The 22,067-nt window shown below is 50.1% G+C and overlaps 2 long non-coding RNA genes across 2 annotated transcripts; both read left to right on the top strand.

Annotated features, from left to right (window-relative positions):
* The first annotated feature begins 2,614 nt into the window (after positions 1-2,614).
* LOC118083238 (uncharacterized) lies at positions 2,615-5,656 on the top strand. The gene is made up of 3 exons (XR_004692349.2): positions 2,615-2,734; positions 4,073-4,195; positions 5,371-5,656. It is a non-coding gene; the product is annotated as an uncharacterized LOC118083238 (long non-coding RNA).
* Positions 5,657-12,331: 6,675 nt separating this feature from the next.
* Positions 12,332-14,993, top strand: LOC118083237 (uncharacterized). Its single transcript, XR_004692348.2, has 3 exons — positions 12,332-12,452; positions 13,797-13,919; positions 14,674-14,993. It is a non-coding gene; the product is annotated as an uncharacterized LOC118083237 (long non-coding RNA).
* Positions 14,994-22,067: the final 7,074 nt, after the last annotated feature.

Here is a 22,067-nt window from a genome sequence, read left to right as displayed (position 1 = left end):
CCTGACCCACAGACACCTGTCTCACAAGGGTGTGGTCTTGATGTCGTCCTCCCCCCTCACATCTACCCACATCTATCCTGCATTGGTTTTGAAATCCTCGGCAGGGCTTCTTCCACATGGAGCTTCGACCTCACTGTCTTGCTCCTCAGCTCCTCCTGACATGACCTTTGAGCCACCCAACTTCTGCCTTTCACCTTGCACCTCCAAGTCATAAACAGAGGAGGAACAGCATGAGTAGCCCAGAATAGAATCAGAGATCTGAAAGGTACAACCCAAAAGTGCTCTTGAGTGGAGCCCTGGACCTCTGCCCCAAAACCAACCCTGATGGCATATCTCCTCTTGCTTGCAAGCGAGTTGTGGCATCCAGCTCCGCATGGGAAACCTGAAGGGTGTTGACCCCTGGGGGTTTGGCAAAAAGGTTATTCATATTGTGGATTGCGGATTGTGCCCTGAGTTCCTTCTCATTCATTGGGTCCTGTATCTACGGAGGGTTAGAATCTCAGAGAGAAGGTTGCTGAACTGGTCAGACAAGATGTTTTTTCTTCTTCTTGTAAGGCAACAACTCTGGCTGGCTAGTTGAGTGTCCTCATGAGCATCTCAAAAAAATGAGCCAGGTTGCAAGAACAGCAAATCAGTGAGGGGGTCTTTCAGATTAACGGGTGGGCCTTCCTCCACCCCCAACCACCAGCTGCCTAGTGTTGCCCCTCTCCAGATCTCTCGCTGAGGAGGTGCATAAAGAAGGGCCTAAGAGGTTGATCTCAGCATCCAGGTTGGTACATATGGGGAGAGGTGGCATTGGAGGTAAAGTGGTCCAGAGTCAGTTTGAGAGTTTTGCTGGAAACAGGTTGGACGCTAGAAGCACAAAGATGGGCTTGCTCTGTACTGAATCCAAAGCTGTGAGTGAGTAGGAGGATGGGTGTGTGGGGGTGTGGGGTGTGTGTTAATGCTTTGAAGCCTTGCATTTTATGCTCACCCTGTCTCTATGTGTAAATAGCACCAGATATCCAAAAGACACCACAGCCACCACTGACCTTTATTTCAAGGAAATCGAACTCTGGGCAAACACTGAAACGCCTGGGTTTTCTCAATGCTCAGCAATTTGGGCGCTGTGTAACAATATTTTCAAGGAATCCTCGCATGTGTTATTTGCCCCTTTTCTCCAGCTCCATCCCTCAATCTGTTTGCACCAAAAGGGACATCTTTGGCACTGCTGCTCCCCATTCCCACCCACCATTCCCCCAATATCACCTTCTGATCTGGGCTAATCCCCAAGTTCACTGTTCTGCATCTGGCAGTTGCTTTACCCAACTTTGCTGCCTGTGGGCATCCGATGGAGAAACGCTTGTCCGTTAACTTGAAGCAAGACCAGGTGGTGAAATGGGACTTAGCCCTGTGGCCACAGGTTCCCAACTATGCCTGCTGGGTTTGCCCTTCAGGCTCTTGGGAAAGGATGCTGAAGACATCTCATGGGGCCCATCTCTGTGGAGATTGCAAAAGACCACCAACTGCCTTCTAAATGTTACAGGTCAACAGCTCATGACTGGCACTGATACTTCTCCCCCTTCTCCAAATTTAAATATAAAAGCCTTGCCCTCACCTTTGGGTGCCCACTTTTTGTAGTTCCCCCCCATATATTCACAGCAATACACAGAAGTTTAAACCAGTGTCCGTTAGTTCTAGTTCAGTGTTCCTTATCTCTCTTTTCATCCAGAAAACGGAGGTGAGCTTTCCTTCTTCATCCATCCGATAAGCGTGCAAACACAGCCACACCCCTTTATGTCTGCTTTTAATCCAGAAAGAAGCTCTGTTCCAGATAAAGAGAAGAGGGGTGGGGGAAGAGATAGGAGAAAAAAAGAAGAGGCGAAAAAGAGAAATAGAGCGTTTTGATGTGGGGGTGAGCACCATCATTCTAAAATTGCAAATGGGAATGCGAGGAAGAGACAAAGGTCAAGAACACATAATAATATTTATAGCAACCCAATTGAGGGAGTTGGGGAGACAGAGCAGAGAAAAGATTGACTTTCTGAGATGTTGAACAGTGGAACAGAGCCCTTCAGAAGCTGCTGGATTCTCCATTGCAGGAAGATTTTAAGCAGAGGTTGGATGGGCGCCTTCAGGGATGCTATAGCTGTGATGCCTGCATCACAGGGGGATAGACTTGATGATCCTTGGGGTCCCTTCTGTGAACCTATGATTCTATGGTCTTTGGTCCTTGGCACATGCCCCTCGGGGCTTGCCACAACCCTCTTGCAAACGACGGTTGGCAAACACACATAGAAACACACATGGGACTAACATCAAATCTCTCACATCTGATTCTGAGAAGTGGAGTTCGGAGGGCTAAAGACCCCAGCAGTGGAGGGAAGACATTGCCTTGGTGGCCACCAGACCTGATAGCCCTCTCCTACAAGATATAAAAATTTTGTAATCTCAATACATTCTCAAGGGCACTATTTTTTAAAAACTCCATTTCCCTCTCTTGCCAGTCAGTGACACAAGCCTGGTGTGTGGTCATTATGTCAAAGGTGGTTTTGCACATATCCGGCAAAAAACATTTGGTTTCCCGCAAGGTTTCATCAGTCCTCCATCCACCTATAAGTAGGGTGACCTCTCCTTCCCCAGTCAACTGCTCCTCCACTTGGCTTCAGGCATCTCTAGGAATCCCACCAATTTCCAGCCATGAAGATCTTCTGCATCCTCTCTCTCGCCTTCCTCCTCCTCCTGCTGGCTCCAGGTATGGCCTTCTTCTCAGATGCTTCGTCTCTGAGCAGCTTCACAGCTTTCAGCTTTATTCATGTTAAACTGGCTCTGAACACCACTTGCTGTGACTCGCAGAGAGATGGGACCTTGCCCCATGTTCTCCTGGAGAGTTTCCCAAATGGGGCTTCTGGTTGGACGCTGTGAGAAGAGGATGCTGGTCTGGATGGGCCCCCTTTTGCCATCAGTCTGGTTCTTCTTATTACCTCATTTATATGTTCCACGGAAGCTATTGTTTCAAATCTGTAATAATGCGCTTCAGCACAGTCAGCTTTGCGGTGGGTAAAAGAACAGGCAAATTTCCTTGGCAAGGGGGCTACTCTCTCCCAGTTTGCCAGTGGCCGCCCAGGGAAGCTAGTGACTTGGGCACAGCCTTCCCTACCACCTTGGCTCAGATCCTGTCCTTAAAGGTACAGGTAGGCAGCCCTGTGTTCTTCCTGCACCAGCTTTCCCCAACCTGGTGCCCTCCATGTGCTTAAGCCAGCAGGGCCACTGTGGAAGAACTTGCAGAAGGTGTAAAAGGTCAGTCCTGTGACTGTAATGGCTTCGATCTCTCCCACACAAGCGAGACGACTCCGGCAGTTAATTATTTCAGATTTATTAGCCAAATAACAAAGCCCCAGGTCAGAGCTCAGCTAATCTTCGTCATCCTCAGAAAGCACAGTTGCTGGAAATAAGCTCTGCCCCCTTCCCCCCCCCCCAACAGGAGAAACGCCACCTTCACTTCCTTTCCTTTTCAAGCTTCTCTTAAAGTCTCCTGAACCTACGATATTTTGGAGAGAGCACTGCCGGTATTCCTGGGTCTGAGTCACTCTCTGGGCCGACAAGCTGCATTCTTTCACCTTCAGTGATCCCTGTGCCCAGAGATACTAAATAAAAAAAATTCCTTCCAGTAGCACCTTAGAGACCAACTAAGTTTGTCACTGGTATGAGCTTTCATGTATATGAAGAAGTGTGCATGCACACGAAAGCTCATACCAATGCCAAACTTAGTTGGTCTCTAAGGTGCTACTGGAAGGATTTTAAAAAAAAATTGTTTCGACTACGCCAGTCCAACACGGCTACCTACCTGTACCCAGAGCATAGCTGTCAAGGTCTCCCTTTTTTTAAGGGAAATTCTCTTATGCTGAATAGGCTTCCTCGCGAGAAAAGGGAAAACTTGACAGCTATGGCCCACAGATACTCTTACTGTTGCTTCCTGCCACTTCCCCCTCCCCTCTAATCGGTTCTCTCTCTATGTCAGCGTTCTCATTCCCTGTCAGTGAAGGAACATGGATGACACAGAGCCTTCAAAGTCTTCTTTTTCCTCCTCCAGATTTCACCAGAGCCCAATATCATTGGTGCCGAGACGAATGTAGAAAGAGAGGGGGGGTATTGGAACAATGTGGGGGCCGAAAGGTCCTTTATATGTGTGGTCGATATCCATGTTGCCGTTAAGGTGAGTTAAATCAAATCTTAGCTGAACCCAAAAATTAGCCAATGATTTTTCATGACCCCAAATGCATAAGTTTCTCTCCGCCACCCCACCCCACCCCACCCCACCCCAAACTCTCTCTCTTAAGCTTTACAGCCACTGTGAGGGGGAAACAATATTAGCGTGTGCACAGGGGGTGGAAGACCCTTTCTTCTCCCCTTGCTGTCCCCATGAAAGCTCTCTGGCCCCTCAGCCACAACTCCGTTAGCTTGGGAAGGAAGGCCTCCATTGGCACGAGAGGCTGGGGGCTCAGTTGCTGACCCTCCTCAAATAGCAAAGGCAACCTGTGTGAAATGTCCCTGTGAAGGTGGTTATTGTATCACAGAATTGGAAGGGAAAGAGTTCAATGCACACTCACAAAGATCTGCTCAAATGTGTCCTCTCCTGGAGTTGCTGTTTGCAAAAAGAGCATAGCTACCAAGGACCCCGTATTTCCCGGGAAACCCCCTCTTTTTACTTACCGTTTCGCGACGGTCTCCCGTTTCAGCTCCTCTCCCGTTCATCTCCCTTATTTTGGTTCCTGTCGGCGGCCATTTTTCTGGTGTCGCTTTGCCCATCTATGGGCACCAGAAAATGGCCAGCGCCGGCGCCAGAAGTCGTGTCTACGCATGTCCGGAAGTGCATAGACGCAACTTCTGGTGTAGCATTGCCCATCTATGGGCACCGAAAATGGCCGGCACCGGCACCGGACATCGCGTCTACGCATGTCCGGACATGTGTAGATGTGACTTTCGGCGCTGGCGCCGGCCATTTTCGGTGCCCATAGATGGGCAAAGCGACCCTGGAAGTTGCGTCTACGCAACTTCCAGTGTCGCGCGGCTGCCGATCACAGATTTCTCTGTGAGAGACTTGGCAGGTATGAAAAAAGAGGAAGAAGGGAAATGAACCACATTAGAAAAAATGTATGTGGGGTAGCAAAGTCCCTATCAAGTTCCCCCAAATGCCCAGAGGTCTCTCCTACAATCATAGAATAAAAATGTAGCATTGGGAGGGATCTATGGGGTCATCTAGTCCAACCCTCTGCAAAACAGACCCTCTGTGTGCAATTTGAGCTCTTCTGCCTCCAAGTTGGAGTCACTGCTTTGGGTTTTCAGAACCACCACCAACACCCATATTAACAGTGTTTCCTCCTCTCACAGGCGTGTTTCTCTACAGATCTCCTGTGCAAGACCTCTGGTGAAAGGAAGACCTCCCTGCTCTCCTCTGATGCACAGCTGCCTTGACTGCCCCCCCCCCCATCTCTGCTGGGGAAGAAACCGCTTTGCTTGATGCTGCTGAAGGCGATTCTGGGAAGGAGTCAAGAGGGAGCCGTCCTGTCTGCCTGTCTACTCATGACTCCTTAGAAAGTGGGCTCAGGATTGGAGCTTGGATTTGGTTTGTCTGCAAAAGCGCTTTAGCTTTTTCTTTTTAATAAAGGCAAGCATTGGAAAACCTTGTGTTGGTCCATGTTAAGTGAAAATGTGTGCTGAGTTGAGGGGACTTTTTGGGACAGACTCCAAACCCTGTTGCCCTCTCTGTCAGTCTGTGGTGCTATCTAGGTTCTGTGGTTGCTTGTCAAGCCTTGGCTTTGCACAAGGGCATTTCTCAAATTGCAGGCAGGCACCTCTCCCAGGGGTCTCCCCTGCCCCTCCTCCTGCCCCTTTCTCTGTGTCTCCCCCTCCAACTGTCCTGCTTCCTTGGGCAGCTGCACAGAGAAGGATGTTTCACAAACAGGAACTGAGCACAGCTGGAAAAGTTAGAGGACATAGCCTCAGGGGCGTACCCAGGATCAAAACTAGGGGGAGGGGCAAGGGGCGGGGCCAAGGCATGGGAGGGGAGGGGCCACAAAGTGGGAACGTGGGCGGGGCTACAGAGCCCAGGTCATCTAGTCCAACCCCCTACAATGCAGGAATCTAAACTAAAGCATCCACAAGAGAGGGCCATGCAAGATCTGCTTGAAAACCTCCAAGGAAGGTTTACCTGCAGAGCAAGCTCCTCTAGACTTCTTTCCCAGTAAACAAGCGTTGGTTCTGGCTGTCAGTCGCAACAGATCTCAAAGTAAACAAGCCGCAGTCGGGAGCAGGAGCTTTGCAAGTGAAGAAAGTTATTTGTTCCAGGGCCAATAATTGTATGGAGTGCAGGGTGTTTGGTTCCTTCTTAGGAATATCACTTTTATGCTTTATTCTATTTAAATGTTTGCATACATACCCCACAATCCTTTTCAGAAAATACACAAGGTAGCAGATATGAGATTGTATTTGGCCCAATGACATATTTGGCAGTTCTGAAGATGACCCAGTACAAACATTGTTGCAGATATATTTCCGTCATCAGACCCTCGGCCAGACTGGCCAGTTTTGGAGTAGTTGGCTCAAAACAAGATATGTCAGAAGCCAGCTGAAAACCAATGGAGCTAAATTTAGAGATCCGGGAGTCACTGCGCATGGTGCAGTCTTATCAGCTTCTGGCAAAACATACAGCAGTGGGAAGTTTGAGCACTGGGTTTTAAAAACTGCTGTCCCACAGAGAAGAACTGAAATGGTCTTAATATTATCAAGCATATCTGTATAAACTTGCTGTTTGTGACAGAAACCATACCTGTGATGACCAGTGAAGAAATTACTGGGAGCAAGCTATGTTATTCAGAAATGAAGGTTTTTTGAAACCTCATAGCCATCACCTTAACATTTTCTTAAACAGTAGCTGCGGGTATGGGCAGTATGAACAGTTTTTGAAAATAACCATATACAAAACTGAATTAGAAGAAAGGGGCTAAAAACAATGCCTGCAAATGCGTTACTGTCTTCAAAAACAGAATTGTAAGACTTGTTGCAACAATGGCCTCTTGATAGTGAGACAATTAAAAGCAGGTAAATGAGGCTAAAAGTCAAGGCTGGTTATTTTGGCTGAAGACCTGTGAGGCTTCTTCGCTTTCAAGCAGCAAATAAACCATCAGGTGATGCCAAATTAACACACTTGGCAATGTCATGAGGAAGGTGCTGTCTCCAGAGACTCCCTCACCCAAAGACAAGCACCTTTGCTTCGATTTCAGGTCCCCCGGGTCAGAGCGGAACATTTCCACGGAGCAGCAGTCAAGTGGGAGGGCAAACAGGGCAGTTGTAAGGGCGCAGCAGACCACAATTTCTTTTCATGACATCTGGCGATGGGCTAGTTCTCCTTGTGCTAGCTCACATAGATGGGGGGCGGGGTGGTGTGTGTGGAGACGATTGAATATGAATGTGGGACCCAAGGGCGTACCCACCATTCGGCAAGTTAGGGCAGCTGCCCTACTCTAGAAGCAGGGCTGGTGGGCAGAGGCGGAGCACAGCCCGGCGGAGCGCGAGTTCGCCATTCCCGCCGCACCGCGCCGCACCCTCCCTCCAGCTCCCCGGCGCGCCCTCAGGCAAGGCCAAGCGCGGCGGGGAACCAGGGAGCGCGGTGCGGCGGGCGGGAACGCTGAACTCGCGCTCCGCTGGGCTGGGCTCCGTCTCCGCCCACCAGCCCTGCTTCTAGGGAGGGGCACAGCCCGGCGTAGCGCGAGTTCGCTGTTCCCGCCCACTTTGTGGCCCCTCCCCTTCCGTGCCTTGGCCCCTCCCCTTGCCCCCCCTAGTTTTGATCCTGGGTACGCCCATGGTGGGACCCCTGTCATACCGGAGCTGGAAAGACCGCAGACTCCATTGATTTATCGATGAGATTCTGTGGTCCTGAGCCCCCGTGGAGTGTGAGAGCTGAGCTGGAAGCAGCCTGGAGGCTGGAGACACAGATTCCTGTTTGCTGTGTAGGGGACCCAAAGCTGTGACAAACTGAGAAGGATGATTGGGGGGGGGGTGTTAATGCTGTAACCCCCATCCATTTTGTGCTCAGGCTTTCTCTATACAGTATGCTCAAAACAAACCCATATCTCCTAAAGACACCAAAGTCTCCGCTCACCTTCAAGGAAACCGAACTCTGGGCAAACACCGAAACGCCTGGGTTTTCTCCATGCTCAGCAATTTGGGTGCTGTGTAACAATATTTTCAAGGAACCTGAAATGTGCTATTTGCCCCCTTTCTCCAGCTCCATCCATCAATCTGTTTGCATGCCAAGGGATGTCTTTGGTGTTGCTGCTCCCCAATCCCACCCACTGTCTCCCGATATCACCTTCTGGTCTGGGCTCATTCCCAAGTTCACTGTTCTGCATCTGGCAGTTCCTTGACCCAAATTTGCTGCCTGTGGGCATCCGATGGAGCAACACTTGTTCGTTCACTTGAAGCAAGACCAGGTGGGGAAATGGGACTTAGCCCTGTGGCCACAGTTTCCCCACCTTGACTGCTGGGTTTGCCCTTCAGGCTCTTGGGAAAGGATGCTGAAGACATCTCATGGGGCCCATCTCTGTGGAGATTGCGAAAGACCACCAACTGCCTGCTAAATATCACTGGGCAAGACACAGCTCAGACCAACATCTCACAGCAAGCACCGATTCTTCTCTCCCCTCTCCTAAATAAAATATAAAATATCTCTCTGGTGTCCCCTTCCTCCTGTTCCTGGGAGCCAATGTGCTGACTTCCTGGTGTCAGGGAGTCCTCCAGCTCTGCCCCCCGACCCACAAGGCAGAAGGGCCACTGGCCAGAAATACAGGGAGATGCAGTCCACAAACATCTGACGGTCCCTCCCCTAAGTGCCCCTTGAGTACAGTTGGAAGGAAACAGCGAGGAATGGTCCGCACCCAAAATAGAGCAAAAAGGAGAAGGAGAAACATCTCAAGATTCTGGATATGGATTTATTGAAGAGAGTGTGGCCACTGGAGCAGTGGTGGGATGGCCACCTGTCACAAAATTAGCTAAGGTGTATAGGATGAGTAGTAAAACATGCTGGAAATGTAAAGATAAAGATGGTGAAATTTACCATATGTGGTGGACATGCAAGAAAGTAAAAGGATTTTGGGAAATGATTTATAATGAGTTGAAAAAGATGTTTAAGTACACCTTTCCCAAAAGACCCGAAGCCTTTTTATTGGGACTAATGGGAGAGGAAATAGCAAAGGGAGATCAGAGACTATTAATGTATGCCACAACTGCAGCGAGGACTCTACTAGCCCAAAAATGGAAATTACAGGAAATACCGACGATTGAGGAGTGGCAGACGAAAATGATGGACTATGCAGAACTGGCAAAGTTGACCTGCGGGATCCGAAACCAGGGAGAGACAAAGTTCCAAAGGGAATGGAGTAAATTCATTGACTATATGGAGAAAAACTGTAGAAGTTTAAAGACACTTGTGGGACTGAAATAAACCCTACGAACTTAATCTATCCATGTTTATATAAAGGAACTGTGAGATAAGAGTGAGGAATAAAGCCGTATGACGGGAGGGAAGGAAGTCACAGCTCGGCAGAGCAAAATGGATTGAGAGAAACCCAAGAGGGGATGTAATTATTGTTATTTTTTGTTTTTGTTTTTTGTTTAATTGGAAAATCTAATAAAAATTATTTTTTTAAAAAAAATGGTGTGGGAGACTGCATTTTATTTGTTCAAATGGCCTAATATGTTGCCGTTAAGGTGAGTTATAAATGCAAACATTGAAAAAATCTCCATAGGTCCATGTTCTGAAAACGTGTGTGGGGAGGGGGGGATTTTGGGGGGTCAGACTCTACTATCCAATGTGTCACACATACAAGCACACAAGCTCAGAGTAACCATTGTTAGTCCACAACATTATCTGGAGAACGCCAAGCTCCTCATCCTTGTCTTCTTAAGGAAGGGGGTGTTGATGGATGTCCAAAGCCTCATCACCCAAGACAGGTGAGGCCCCTCAGGTGAGTTCCTCCTTCCCATCATCTGAGTGACACTCACCTAAGCCACCAGGTTTGGTTCAGGTGATGCTCTCCTTCCCCTCCCTCCCTGCTTCCATCCCATCATACCACCATGGGCTCAATTCCAATATCCCCCGCAAGCCAATGCTTTTTCTGGATCGCTCACAGTGGAGTTTAGGATCCTGACCGAAAGGAGGTGGGAATTCCACTATGGCAGCTAGCAATAAATGCCTCCGTTAGCTCAAGAGCCCAGAACCAGAAAATGTCGACAGCTCCAAAATATTTTAAAGTCTGCAAACAGAAGCCGTTGTTGCTTCAGATAAGAAGCAAGTAGAGGAAAAAAGGCAAGTGAGCCCCTCAAAATGTGGTCAGCCAGCCCTGCTGGATCTGGAGATCCTCCTCTTCATTCAGCTAAGTGGAGCCCTGGACCTCTGCCCCAAATCCAACCCAGATGCCACCTCTCCTCTCCTCTCCTCTCCTCTCCTCTGGCTTGCAAGTGAGATGGCATCCTACTCCACATCCACAACCTGTGGGGTGTTGACACCTGGAGGCTTAGGCAAAAAGGTTGCTCATCTTGTTGTGGATCAGGGGGTGCCCTGCATCCCTTCCAATTCTTGGGGTCCTGATCCCAGGGAGGGTTCGAACCTCAAAGAGGAGTTTGCTGAGCTGGTCAGACAACGTTCTTTGTAGGACTAGGACCTTTGCTGGCCACTGGAGATTTTGTGGTCCTGAGCCCATGTGGTGTGTGAGAGTTGAGCTGGAAGCAGCCTGGAGGCTGGAGACACAGATTCCTGTTCGCTGTGTAAGGGATCCAAAGCCATGAAGAACTGAGAAGGATGACTAAGGGGGTGTTAATGCTGTGACCCCATCCATTTTATTATCAGGCTCTCTTTATATGTTCAAAAAAAAAATTATATCTCCGTTCACATTCAAGGAAACCAAACTCTGGGCAGGAACCTGAAATGTGTTATTTGCCCCTTTTCTCCAGCTCCATCCCTGAATCTGTTTGCATGGAAAGGGATCTCTTTGGCATTGCTGCTCCCCATTCCCACCCACCATTCCCCCAATATCACCTTCTGATCTGGGCTAATCCCCAAGTTCACTGTTCTGCATCTGGCAGTTGCTTGGCACAACTTTGGTGCCTGTGGGCATCCGATGGAGCAACGCTTGTCCGTTCACTTGAAGCAAGACCAGGTGGGGAAATGGGACTTAGCCCTGTGGCCACAGTTTCCCCACCTTGACTGCTGGGTTTGCCCTTCAGGCTCTTGGGAAAGGATGCTGAAGACATCCCATGGGGCCCATCTCTGTGGAGATTGCAAAAGACCAGCAACTGCCTGCTAAACATCACTAGAGGGGATGCAGCTCAGACCAACATCTCATGACTGGCACTGATATTTCTCTCCCTTCGCCAAATTCAAATTTTAAAGGAATTGCCCTGACCTTGTAGTTCCCCCTATATATTCACAACAATGCACAGAAGTTTACACCAGTGCCACGCAGCAATATTAAAATGAAGGAACACAAATACCATAAAAGCAGCACAACACAAACACATGTGTGCGCACACACACACACACACACACACAGAGAGAGAGAGAGAGAGAGAGAGAGAGAGAGAGAGAGAGAGAGAGAGAGAGAGAAGGAGAGTGCTCAAAGATTGTCCATAAAAAAAGAAGGTTAAGACTGCCTTTCCTTGGAAAGAGGGATCTGGAGAATGATAAAGAGCATGGAAGGCCAACAGAATGGCTGCCTGGCCAGTGTTGGGGCAGGGGTGCGCCTGCCAAGAGCCGCCATGGCCGGGCAGGCTCCCCCCGTGTGGGCAGGTGAGGAGGGAGCACAGCATGGCCCTGTGAAGCCTCGGTGCCCCATGCCTGCCCAGCAGCGATGGCATCTAGAGTTGGGCTAGAAGGAAGGGTTTTGTTCACCCTCTGGGCTCAGTCCCTGGCCCTCCCTGCAGAGTGCCGCCCCCCCCCCCCGGGACACCAAAAGATGCAATGCCACTGAGAGCAAGACACTAACCCACAGATTCACTTTCTGAGTTGTTGAACAGTGGAACAGAGCCCTTCAGAAGGTGCCTGATTCTCCTTTGCAGGAAGATTTTAAGCAGAGGTTGGATGGGCGCCTGTCAGGGATGCTATAGCTGTGATGCCTGCATTGCAGGGGGATGGACTTGATGATCCTTGGTGTCCCTTCTGTGAACCTATGATTCTGTGGTCTTTGGCTGGTCCTTGGCACATGCCCCTAAGGCTTGCCACATCCATCTTGCAAACGACGGTTGGCATCCCACAAGATTTCATCAGTCCTCCAGCCTATAAGTAGAGGGACCTCTCCTTCGCCAGTCAACTGCTCTTCCACTTGGCTTCTGGTACCTCTAGGATTCCCACCAACCTCCAGCCATGAAGATCTTCTGCATCCTCTCTCTTGCCTTCCTCCTCCTGCTGCTGGCTCCAGGTATGGCCTTCTTCTCAGATGCTTCTTCTCTGAGCAGCTTCACAGCTCTCAGCTTTATTCCTTTTAAACTGGCTCTGAACACCACTTGCTGTGACTCCCAAAGAGATGGGATCTTGCCCCATGTCCTCCTGGAGTTTCCCAAATGGGGCTTTTGGTTGGACACTGTGAGAAGAGGATGCTGGTCTGGATGGGCTCCCTTTTGCCATCAGCCTTGCTCTTCTTATTACCTCATTTATAAGATCCACAGAAGCTCTTGTTCTCAAATCTATATAAATGTACTTCAGCACAGTCAGCTTTGTGGTAGGTAAAAGAACGGGCCAATTTCCTGGGCAAGGGGGCTACTCTCTCCCAGTTTGCCAGTGGCCGCCCAGGGAAGCCAGTGACTCGGGCACAGCCTACCCTACCACCTTGGCTCAGATCCTGTCCTTAAAGGTACAGGTAGGCAGCAGAAGGTACAGGTAGGCAGACTCTCTGTTCCAGTTTCAGCCCTGCTGGTGCCCTCCATGTGTCTAAGCCAGCAGGCCCACTGTGGAAGAAGTTGCGGAAGGTGTAAAAGGTCAGTCCTGCGACTGTAAAGGCTTTGTTCTCTCTCACACAAGCGAGACGACACCGGCAGTTAATTATTTCAGATTTATTAGCCAAATAACAAAGCCCCAGGTCAGAGCTCAGCTAATCTTCGTCATCCTCAGAAAGCACAGTTGCTGAAAATAAGCTCTGCCCCCTCCCCCCCCCCAACAGGAGGAACCCCACCTTCACTTCCTTTCCTTTTCAAGCTTCTCTTAAAGTCTCCTGAACCTACGATATTTTGGAGAGAACACTGCCGGTATTCCTGGGTCTGAGTCACTGTCTGGGCCAACAAGCTGCATTCTTTCACCTTCAGTGATCCCTGTGCCCAGAGATACTAAATAAAAAAATCCCTTCCAGTAGCACCTTAGAGACCAACTAAGTTGGTCACTGGTATGAGCTTTCGTGTATCTGAAGAAGTGTGCATGCACATGAAAGCTCATACCAATGACAAACCTAGTTGATCTCTAAGGTGCTACTGGAAGGAATTTTAAAATTTTGTTTCGACTACACCAGACCAACATGGCTACCTACCTGTACCCAGAGCATAGCTGTCAAGGTCTCCCTTTTTTAAAGGGAAATTCTCTTATGCTGAATAGGCTTCCTCGTGAGAAAAGGGAAAACTTGACAGCTATGGCCCAGAGATACTCTTACTGTTGCTTCCTTCCACTTCCCCCTCCCCTCTAATCGGTTCTCTCTCTATGTCAGCGTTCTCATTCCCTGTCAGTGAAGGAACATGGATGACACAGAGCCTTCAAAGTCTTCTTTTTCCTCCTCCAGATTTCACCAGAGGCCAGTATCCATGGTGCCAAGAGGAATGTAGAAAGAAAGGGGGGGTATTGGAACAATGTGGGGGCCGAAGGGTCCTTTATTGGTGTGGTCGATTTCGGTGTTGCCGTTAAGGTGAGTTAAATCAAATCTTAGATGAATCCGAAAATTAGTCAATTTTTCATGACCCCAATTGCATGGGACTCATCGCTCTGCCCCCCCCCAACCTATCTCTCATTCCCTTTACAGCCACTGTGAGAGGGAACAATATTAGCCTGTGCACAGAGGGTGGAAGACCCTTTCCTCCCCCCTTGCTGCCCCCATGAAAGCTCTCTGGCTCCTCAGCCACAACTCCCCTTAGCCTGGGAGGGAAAGCCTCCATTGGCTCAAAGAACAGCTCTTCCTGGCATGAGAGGGAGGGGGGCTCAGTCGCTGACCCTCCTCAAATAGCAAAGGCAACCTGTGTGAAATGTCCCTGTGAAGGTGAATCACAGAATCACAGAACTGAAGAGTGGAAAGAGTTCAATGCACACCAACGCACACTCACAATGATCTTCTCAAATGTGTCCCCCCCTGTGGTTGCTGTTTGTAAAAACAAGAAGGAAAAAGAACCATTAGGAAAAATGTGTGTGTGGTAGCAAAGTCCCTCTCAAGTTCCCCCAAGTGCATACATGAAATGCCCTGAGGTCAATCATAGAATAAAAATGTAGCATTGGGAGAATAGAAATTTAGTGTTGGGAGGGACCTATGGGGTCATCTAGTCCAATCCTCTGAAAAACAGACCCTCTGTGTGCAATTTGAGCTCTTCTGCCTCCCAGTTGGAGTCACTGCTTGGGGTTTTCAGAACCACCACCAACACCCACATTAACAGTGTTTCCTCCTCTCACAGGTGTGTTTCTCTTCAGATCTCCTGTGCAAGACCCCTGGTGAAAGGAAGACCACCCTGCTCTCCTCTGATGCGCAGCTGCCTTGAATCCCCCCCATCTCTGCTGGGGAAGAAACCGCTTTGCTTGATGCTGCTGAAGGCGATTCTGGGAAGGAGTCAAGAGGGAGCCATCTTGTCTCCCTGTCTACTCATGAGTAAGCCCCACTGTAGCCAGTGGGTCCCGACTCATGAATAAGAGGGATCAGGATTGGAGCTCGTAATTGCTTTGCCTGAAAAATGCTTTAGCTTCTTCTTTTTAATAAATGCAAGCATTGGAAACGGTTCATGTTGTGAAAACGTGTGATGGGTTGAGGGGATTTTTTGGTTCACTCTGAGACCCTTTTCCTCTCTCTGTCAGTCTCTGGTGCTATCCAGATTTTGTGGTTGCTTTTCAAGCCTTGGCTTTGCACAAGGGCATTTCTCAAATTGCAGGCAGGCACCTCTCCCAGGGGTCTCCCCTGCCCCTCCTCCTGCCCCTTTCTCTGGGTCTCCCCCTCCAACTGTCCTGCTTTCTTGGGCAGCTGCACAGAGAAGGATGTTTCAGAAACAGGAACTGAGCAGAGCTGGAAAAGTCAGAGGACATAGCCTGCAACATTTCTGCCATGAAAATAGGGGTGTCCTGTTCCTTCATCATGGACTGTGTTGCTCTAGGCATTCTGGGTGGCTTCCAACATAGAGAAAACCCCAATTCCCCCTCTCCTCTCCTCTTGCTTGCAAGCGACTTGGCCTCCTGCTCCGCATCAGTAACCTGTAGGGTGTTCACACCTGGAGGCTTAGACAAAAAGCTTACTCATCTTGTTGTGGACCAGGGAGTTGCCTTCATTCCTTCCTATTCTTGGGGTCCTCAATCCATGGAGGGTTAGAAACTAGAGTAGGACCTTCACTGGTCACTGGAGTGTCCTTATCAGCATCTCAAAAGTATAAGGCAGGTGGGAGGAGCTGAAAGTCAGGGGGATCCTAAAGGCTAATAGGTGAGTCATTCAACCATCCTCATCCCCTGGCTGATAAGCAGGAAAACAGTAGGTGGTTGTTGTTGTTGTTGTTGTTGTTGTTGTTGTTGTTGTTGTTATGTCAATTAGATTTCTAGACAACCCTTCAGCCAGCATCCGGTTGAGAGCCAGCATGGTGTAGTGGTTAAGAGCGGTGGACTCGTAATCTGGTGAGCCGGGTTCGCTTCCCCGCTCCTCCACATGCAGCTGCTGGGTGACCTTGGACTAGTCACACTTCTCTGAAGTCTCTCAACCTCACACACCTCACAGAGTGTTTGTTGTGGGGGAGGAAGGGAAAGGAGATTGTTAGCCTCTTTGAGACTCCTTAAGGCAGTGTTTCTCAACCTTTTTTGGGCCACGGCACACTTTTCTATGAAAAAAAATCCCGCGGCACACCAACTCTGTGCCGCCCTATATTTAGTTTAGTTTGGAGGGGAGACGTACCAGTAAAGCATGCCACTGAAGAACTTCTGCGCGGTAGCCAGGCGGACCCACCAGGCGCAGAGCCTGCAGAGCGAGCGGGGACAGACCCCAGGCGGGCAGACACAGGCGCGCAGCTGCCGCCGCCTCCCTCCCAGCCGCCCCAGGCAGCCGCCGCCGCTCTGGCCCGGCGAAGAGAAGCCCTGCGCAGCCTTCCCCGCCTGCCTCCTCCTCCCCAGGAGGGCGATTTGCATTGTCACGTGCCTGGCGGCCGCCAATACACAGCACTGACCTGCCGGAAAGGAAGCCGGCCGGGTGACGACGCGGGCGCTCGCCTCGCGTCGTGACCCGGCCGGCTTCCTTTCCAGCGGGTCAGCGACGTGACAGTGCAAATCGCCCTTCTCGTCGCAGCACACCAGCCAGTGTTGAGAAACGCTGCCTTAAGGGGAGTGAAAGGTGGGATACCAAGTCCAAACTGTTCTTTGTCTTCTTCATCTGAGAACCACAGCTCAGTTAAAAATACAAAAACAGCAAAATACATACCATTTTAACAAACCAAACAATAACACCTCACACATAGTTTAAAAGACCATAGATTTTTTCATTAGCCCATGGCCTGGAAGAAGAGGAATGGATTTGCCTGGCACATAATGGAGCAGAGTGAGCCTCCAGGGGAAAGAGCATTCCACAAACAGGGAGCCCCCATAGAAAAGACCTCTTCTCACATTGCTGCCCTCCAGACCTTTTGCGAAGGAGGCACATGAAGAAGGGCTTCTGATGATGATCTCAGGGTCCAGGTCAACTCATATGGGGAGAGGTCGTCCTTGAGATATTGTGGTCCTGAGCCCATGTATGTGTGAGAGCTGTGTTGGAAGCAGCCTGGAAGCTGGAGACACACGTTCCTGTTTGCTGTGTAGGGGACCCAAAGCTGTGACAAACTGAGAAGGATGATTTGGGGGGTGTTAATGCTGTGAGCCCATCCATTTTGTGCTCAGGCTCTCTCTATACAGTATGCTCAAAACAAACCCATATCTCCTAAAGACACCAAAGTCTCCGCTCACCTTCAAGGAAACCGAACTCTGGGCAAACAACGAAATGCCTAGGTTTTCTCCATGCTCAACAATTAGGGTGCTGTGTAACAATATTTTCAAGGAATCCTCACGTGTTATTTGCCCTTTTTCTCCAGCTCCATCTCTGAATCTGTTTGCATGGCAAGAGATGTCTTTGGTATTGCTGCTCCCCAATCCCACCCACTGTCCCCCAATATCCCCTTCTGATCTGGGCTCATTCCCAAGTTCACTGGACTGAATCTGGCAGTTGCTTTACCCAAGTTTGCTGCATCCGATGGAGCAACGCTTGTCCGTTCACTTGAAGCAAGACCAGGTGGGGAAATGGGACTTAGCCCTGTGACCACAGTTTCCCCACCTTGCCTGTTGGGTTTGCCCTTCAGGCTCTTGGGAAAGGATGCTGAAGACATCTCATGGGGCCCATCTCTGTGGAGATTGCAAAAGACCACCAACTGCCTGCTAAATATCACTGGGCAAGGCACATCTCAGACCAACATCTCACAGCAAGCACCCCTTCCTCCTGTTCCTGGGAGCCAAAATGGGGACTTTCTCTGCTTCCTTTTCCTGTGCAGAAACTGGTGGAGACCCTGTGCTGGGAAGGCCTGTGGGCTGTGCTCTTCCTCCTCTCCCCCTGCAAGATTTCCAAAGACCCCTGAAGGTGTCACAACCCCACAGTGACCTATAAACACAGAGAAGCTCCCCACCTCTGCTCCGCCCTGGAGTCTCCGACATTCAGCCTAGAAGCTCTTCCACCTTGTCTCTCTGCTGTCTTCTTCTTCCTTCTACCAGGTAAGGCATGATGGAGATGCTCTGCCTCAGCAGAGAGAGGCAACCATGCTTCTTAATGCCAGTTGCTAGGAATTCCATGTGATCCATAGCCATTGGTAGCCTACAAGGAGGACCTGAGTGAACACTGCTCTCCCCACTTGTGATTCTGGGCCAATGATGTTCAGATAAAAACCAAGGGCTTCTTTATGCAGTTTGTAGTGAAACGATGGAACTCCCTCGCCCAGGAGGCAGGGAGGACCACCGACTCAGATGGCTTGAAATGCAGACCAATGGCTTCTAGCCATGAGGGAGATGCTCTTCTTCCGCAGTGAGGGGCCACAATGCTTCTTAATACCAGTTCCTTTACCTTTACTTGTTTTGGTACGCATCAATTGATTGAACTGCCTTGCCGGATTCATGGAAGGAGAATACTTGGAAGAACAGCTGTGTTCCAAATCTGGCATAGTTGCAGAAAGTACATGCAGCTGAGGTACAAAAGTTTTTTGGGGGAAATAGTCCAGCCCTGATGTAGCTCTTCTCATGCAGTCTGTGCCCAAGAGCCAGGTAATCTCCCAACACCACACCTGCTTGGGGGCCCAAACTAGGATTGCCTTTGGCCTCACCCAGCTGCAGGGCTCTTCTCAGGCTCAATCCTGCAGATCTGTATCTTATGCCAACATTTCCACTTGGGATTGCTCACCACCCTCTCCAACTCAACAGGTTGTCCCCAACTTCACCAACTGAGTTCTGCTGCATCCTCTCCTCTCCCTAGGCACCGCCCAAAGCTGATCTGGAGGCTTGTATCCCACATTGCCCAATACTTTAGAAAAGATTCTGTGGATGCAGTGGGTCTGCAGGGGAGAAAAGCAGGGGCTCCCATCCCCCAAGTGGAAGTCTGTGGCCTTGGATGCAACCCCAGCGGCGCAGCACCAAACTATTCTGTTGGCCTTCCATGCTCTTGATCATTCTCCAGATCCATCCTTCGAAGGGAAGGGTAGGCTTAAACATCTCTTTTTATGGACAATCTTTGAGCATTGTCCTGCTCTCTCTCTCTCTCTCTCTCTCTCTCTCTCTCTCTCTCTCTCTCTCTCTCTCTCTCTCTCTCTCTCTCTCCCTCTCCCTCTCTCTCTCTCCCTCTCTCCATGTGTGTGTTTGTGTGCACATGTGTTTGTGTTGTGCTGCTTTTATGGTATTTAAGTTGTTTGCTTGATGCTTCATTTTAATATTTCTGGCTGACACTGGTTTAAACTTCTGTGCATTGCTGTGAAAAATGGGGGGAACTACAAAAAGTGGGCACCCAAAGGTGAGGGCAAGGCTTTTTAATTTTGGAGGAGGAGAAGTATCAGTGCCAGTCTTGAGCTATTGACCTGTAACATTTAGCAGGCAGTTGCTGGTCTTTTGCAATCTCCACAGAGATGGGCCCCATGAGATGTCTTCAGCATCCTTTCCCAAGAGCCTGAAGGGCAAACCCAGCAGTCAAGGTGGGGAAACTGTGGCCACAGGGCTAAGTCCCATTTCCCCACCTGGTCTTGCTTCAAGTGAACGGACAAGCCTTGCTCCATCGGATGCCCACAGGCAGCAAAGTTGTGCCAAGCAACTGCCAGATGCAGAACAGTGAACTTGGGAATGAGCCCAGATCAGAAGGTGATATTGGGTGGGGGGTGGGGGGGAATGGGGAGTAGCAATGACAAAGACACCCTTTGCCATGCAACAAGATTGAGGGATGGAGCTGGAGAAAAGGGGCAAATAACACATTTGAAAATATTGTTACGCAGCAGCCCAATCTCTGAGTGGTGAGAAAATCCAAGGGTTTCCTTGCTTGCCCAGATTTCAGTTTCCGTGGAATGAAGGTCAGCAGAGGCTGTGCTGTCTTTAGGATATCTGGTGCTATTTACACATAGAGACAGCCTGAGCATAAAATGCAGGGCTTCAAAGCATTAGCACCCCCACCCCCCACCCCAGATCCTCCTACTCAGTCACAGCTTTGGATTCCATACACAGCAAGCCCATCTCTGTGCCTCTAGCTTCCAGCCTGCTTCCTGCAAAACTCTCAACCTGACTCAGGACCTCTTTACCTCCAATGCCACCTCTCCCCATATGTACCAACCTGGATCCTGAGATCAACCTCTTAGGCCCTTCTTTATGCACCTCCTCAGCGAGAGATCTGGAGAGGGGCAACACTAGGCAGCTGGTGGTTGGGGGTGGAGGAAAGGCCCACCCGTTAATCTGAAAGACCCCCTCACTGATTTGCTGCTCTTGCAACCTGGCTCATTTTTTTGAGATGCTCATGAGGACACTCAACTAGCCAGCCAGAGAGAAAGAAAACACCTTGTCTGACCAGTTCAGCAACCTTCTCTCTGAGATTCTAACCCTCCGTAGATACAGGACCCCATGAATGAGAAGGAACTCAGGGCACAATCCACAATATGAATAAACTTTTTGCCAAACCCCCAGGGGTCAAGACCCTTCAGGTTTCCGATGTGGAGCTGGATGCCACAACTCGCTTGCAAGCAAGAGGAGAGAAAAGGTGGCATCTGGGTTAGATTTGGGGCAGAGGTCCAGGGCTCCACTCAGCAGAATGAGCAGGAGGCTCCCCAGATCCCGCGGGGCTGGCTGACCGCATGTTGAAGTAGGTGAAGTAGAATAGAAATAGAATAGGGCGGGTGCCACTACCGAGAAGGCCCTCTGCCTAGTTCCTTGTAGATTTGCTTCTCGCAGCGAGGGAACAGCCAGAAGTCCCTCGGCACTGGACCTCAGTGTCCAGGCAGAACGATGGGGGTGGAGACGCTCCTTCAGGTATACTGGACCGAGGCCGTTTAGGGCTTTAAAGGTCAACACCAACACTTTGAATTGTGCTCGGAAACGTACTGCGAGTCAATGTAGGTCTTTCAAGACCGGTGTTATGTGGTCTTGGCGGCTCCCCCCAGTCACCAGTCTAGCTGCCGCATTCTGGATTAGTTGTAGTTTCCGAGTCACCTTCAAAGGTAGCCCCACATAGAGCGCATTGCAGTAGTCCAAGCGGGAGATAAATGACTCCCAGGCTGTGCACCTGGTCCTTCAGGGGCACAGTTACCCCATGCAGGACCAGGGAGTCCTCCACACCTGCCCGCCTCCTGTCCCCCACAAACAGTACTTCTGTCTTGTCAGGATTCAACCTCAATCTGTTAGCCGCCATCCATCTTCCAACTGCCTCCAGACACTCACACAGGACCTTCACCATCTTCACTGGTTCTGATTTGAAAGAGAGGTAGAGCTGGGTATCATCCGCATACTGATGAACACCCAGCCCAAACCCCCTGATGATCTCTCCCAGTGGCTGCATGTAGATGTTAAAAAGCAGGGTGGAGAGGACAGAGCCCTGAGGCACCCCACAAGTGAGAGCCCAGGGGTCTGAACACTCATCCCCCACCACCACTTTCTGAACACGGCCCAGGAGGAAGGAGCGGAACCACTGCATGACAGTGCCGCCAGCTCCCAAACCCTCTAGACAGTCCAGAAGGATGTTATGGTCGATGGTGTCAAAAGCCGCTGAGAGATCCAGCAGAACTAGGAAACAGCTCTCACCTTTGTCCCTAGCTGGCCGGAGATCATCAACCAGTGCGACCAAGGCAGTTTGAGTCCCATGGTGAGGCCTGAATCCTGACTGGAAGGGATCCAAGTGGTCCCTCTGTGCCCCATACCTGCCCAGCACCGATGCCTCACAGAGTTGGGCTTGCGGGAATGGTTTTGTTCAGCCTCTGAGCTCAGTCCCTGGTCCTGCCTACAGAGTGCCTCCCCCCGGGACACCAAAAGATGATATGCCACAGTGAGCAGAGAGCAGGACACAAACCCACAGATTCACTTTCTGAGTTGTTAAATAGTCGAATGGAGCCCTTCAGAAGGTGACTGGTTCTCCTTTGCAGAAAGATTTTAAGCAGAGATCGGATGGCACCTGTCAGGAATGCTATAGCTGTTATACATTGCAGAGGGATGGACTTGATGAACCTTGGTGTCTTCTATGTACTTATGATTCTATGGTCCATGGCTGGTCCTTGGCACATGCCCCTCAGGGCTTGCCACATCCATCTTGCAAACGACGGTTGGCATCCCACAAGATTTCATCAGTCCTCCAGCC

This window comes from Zootoca vivipara, chromosome 3 (assembly GCF_963506605.1).
Source record: "Zootoca vivipara chromosome 3, rZooViv1.1, whole genome shotgun sequence".
NCBI classification, from domain to species: domain Eukaryota; kingdom Metazoa; phylum Chordata; class Lepidosauria; order Squamata; family Lacertidae; genus Zootoca; species Zootoca vivipara.
The sequence above is the reverse complement of the archived record's forward strand: the minus strand, read 5'-3'. Positions and strand labels throughout refer to the sequence as shown.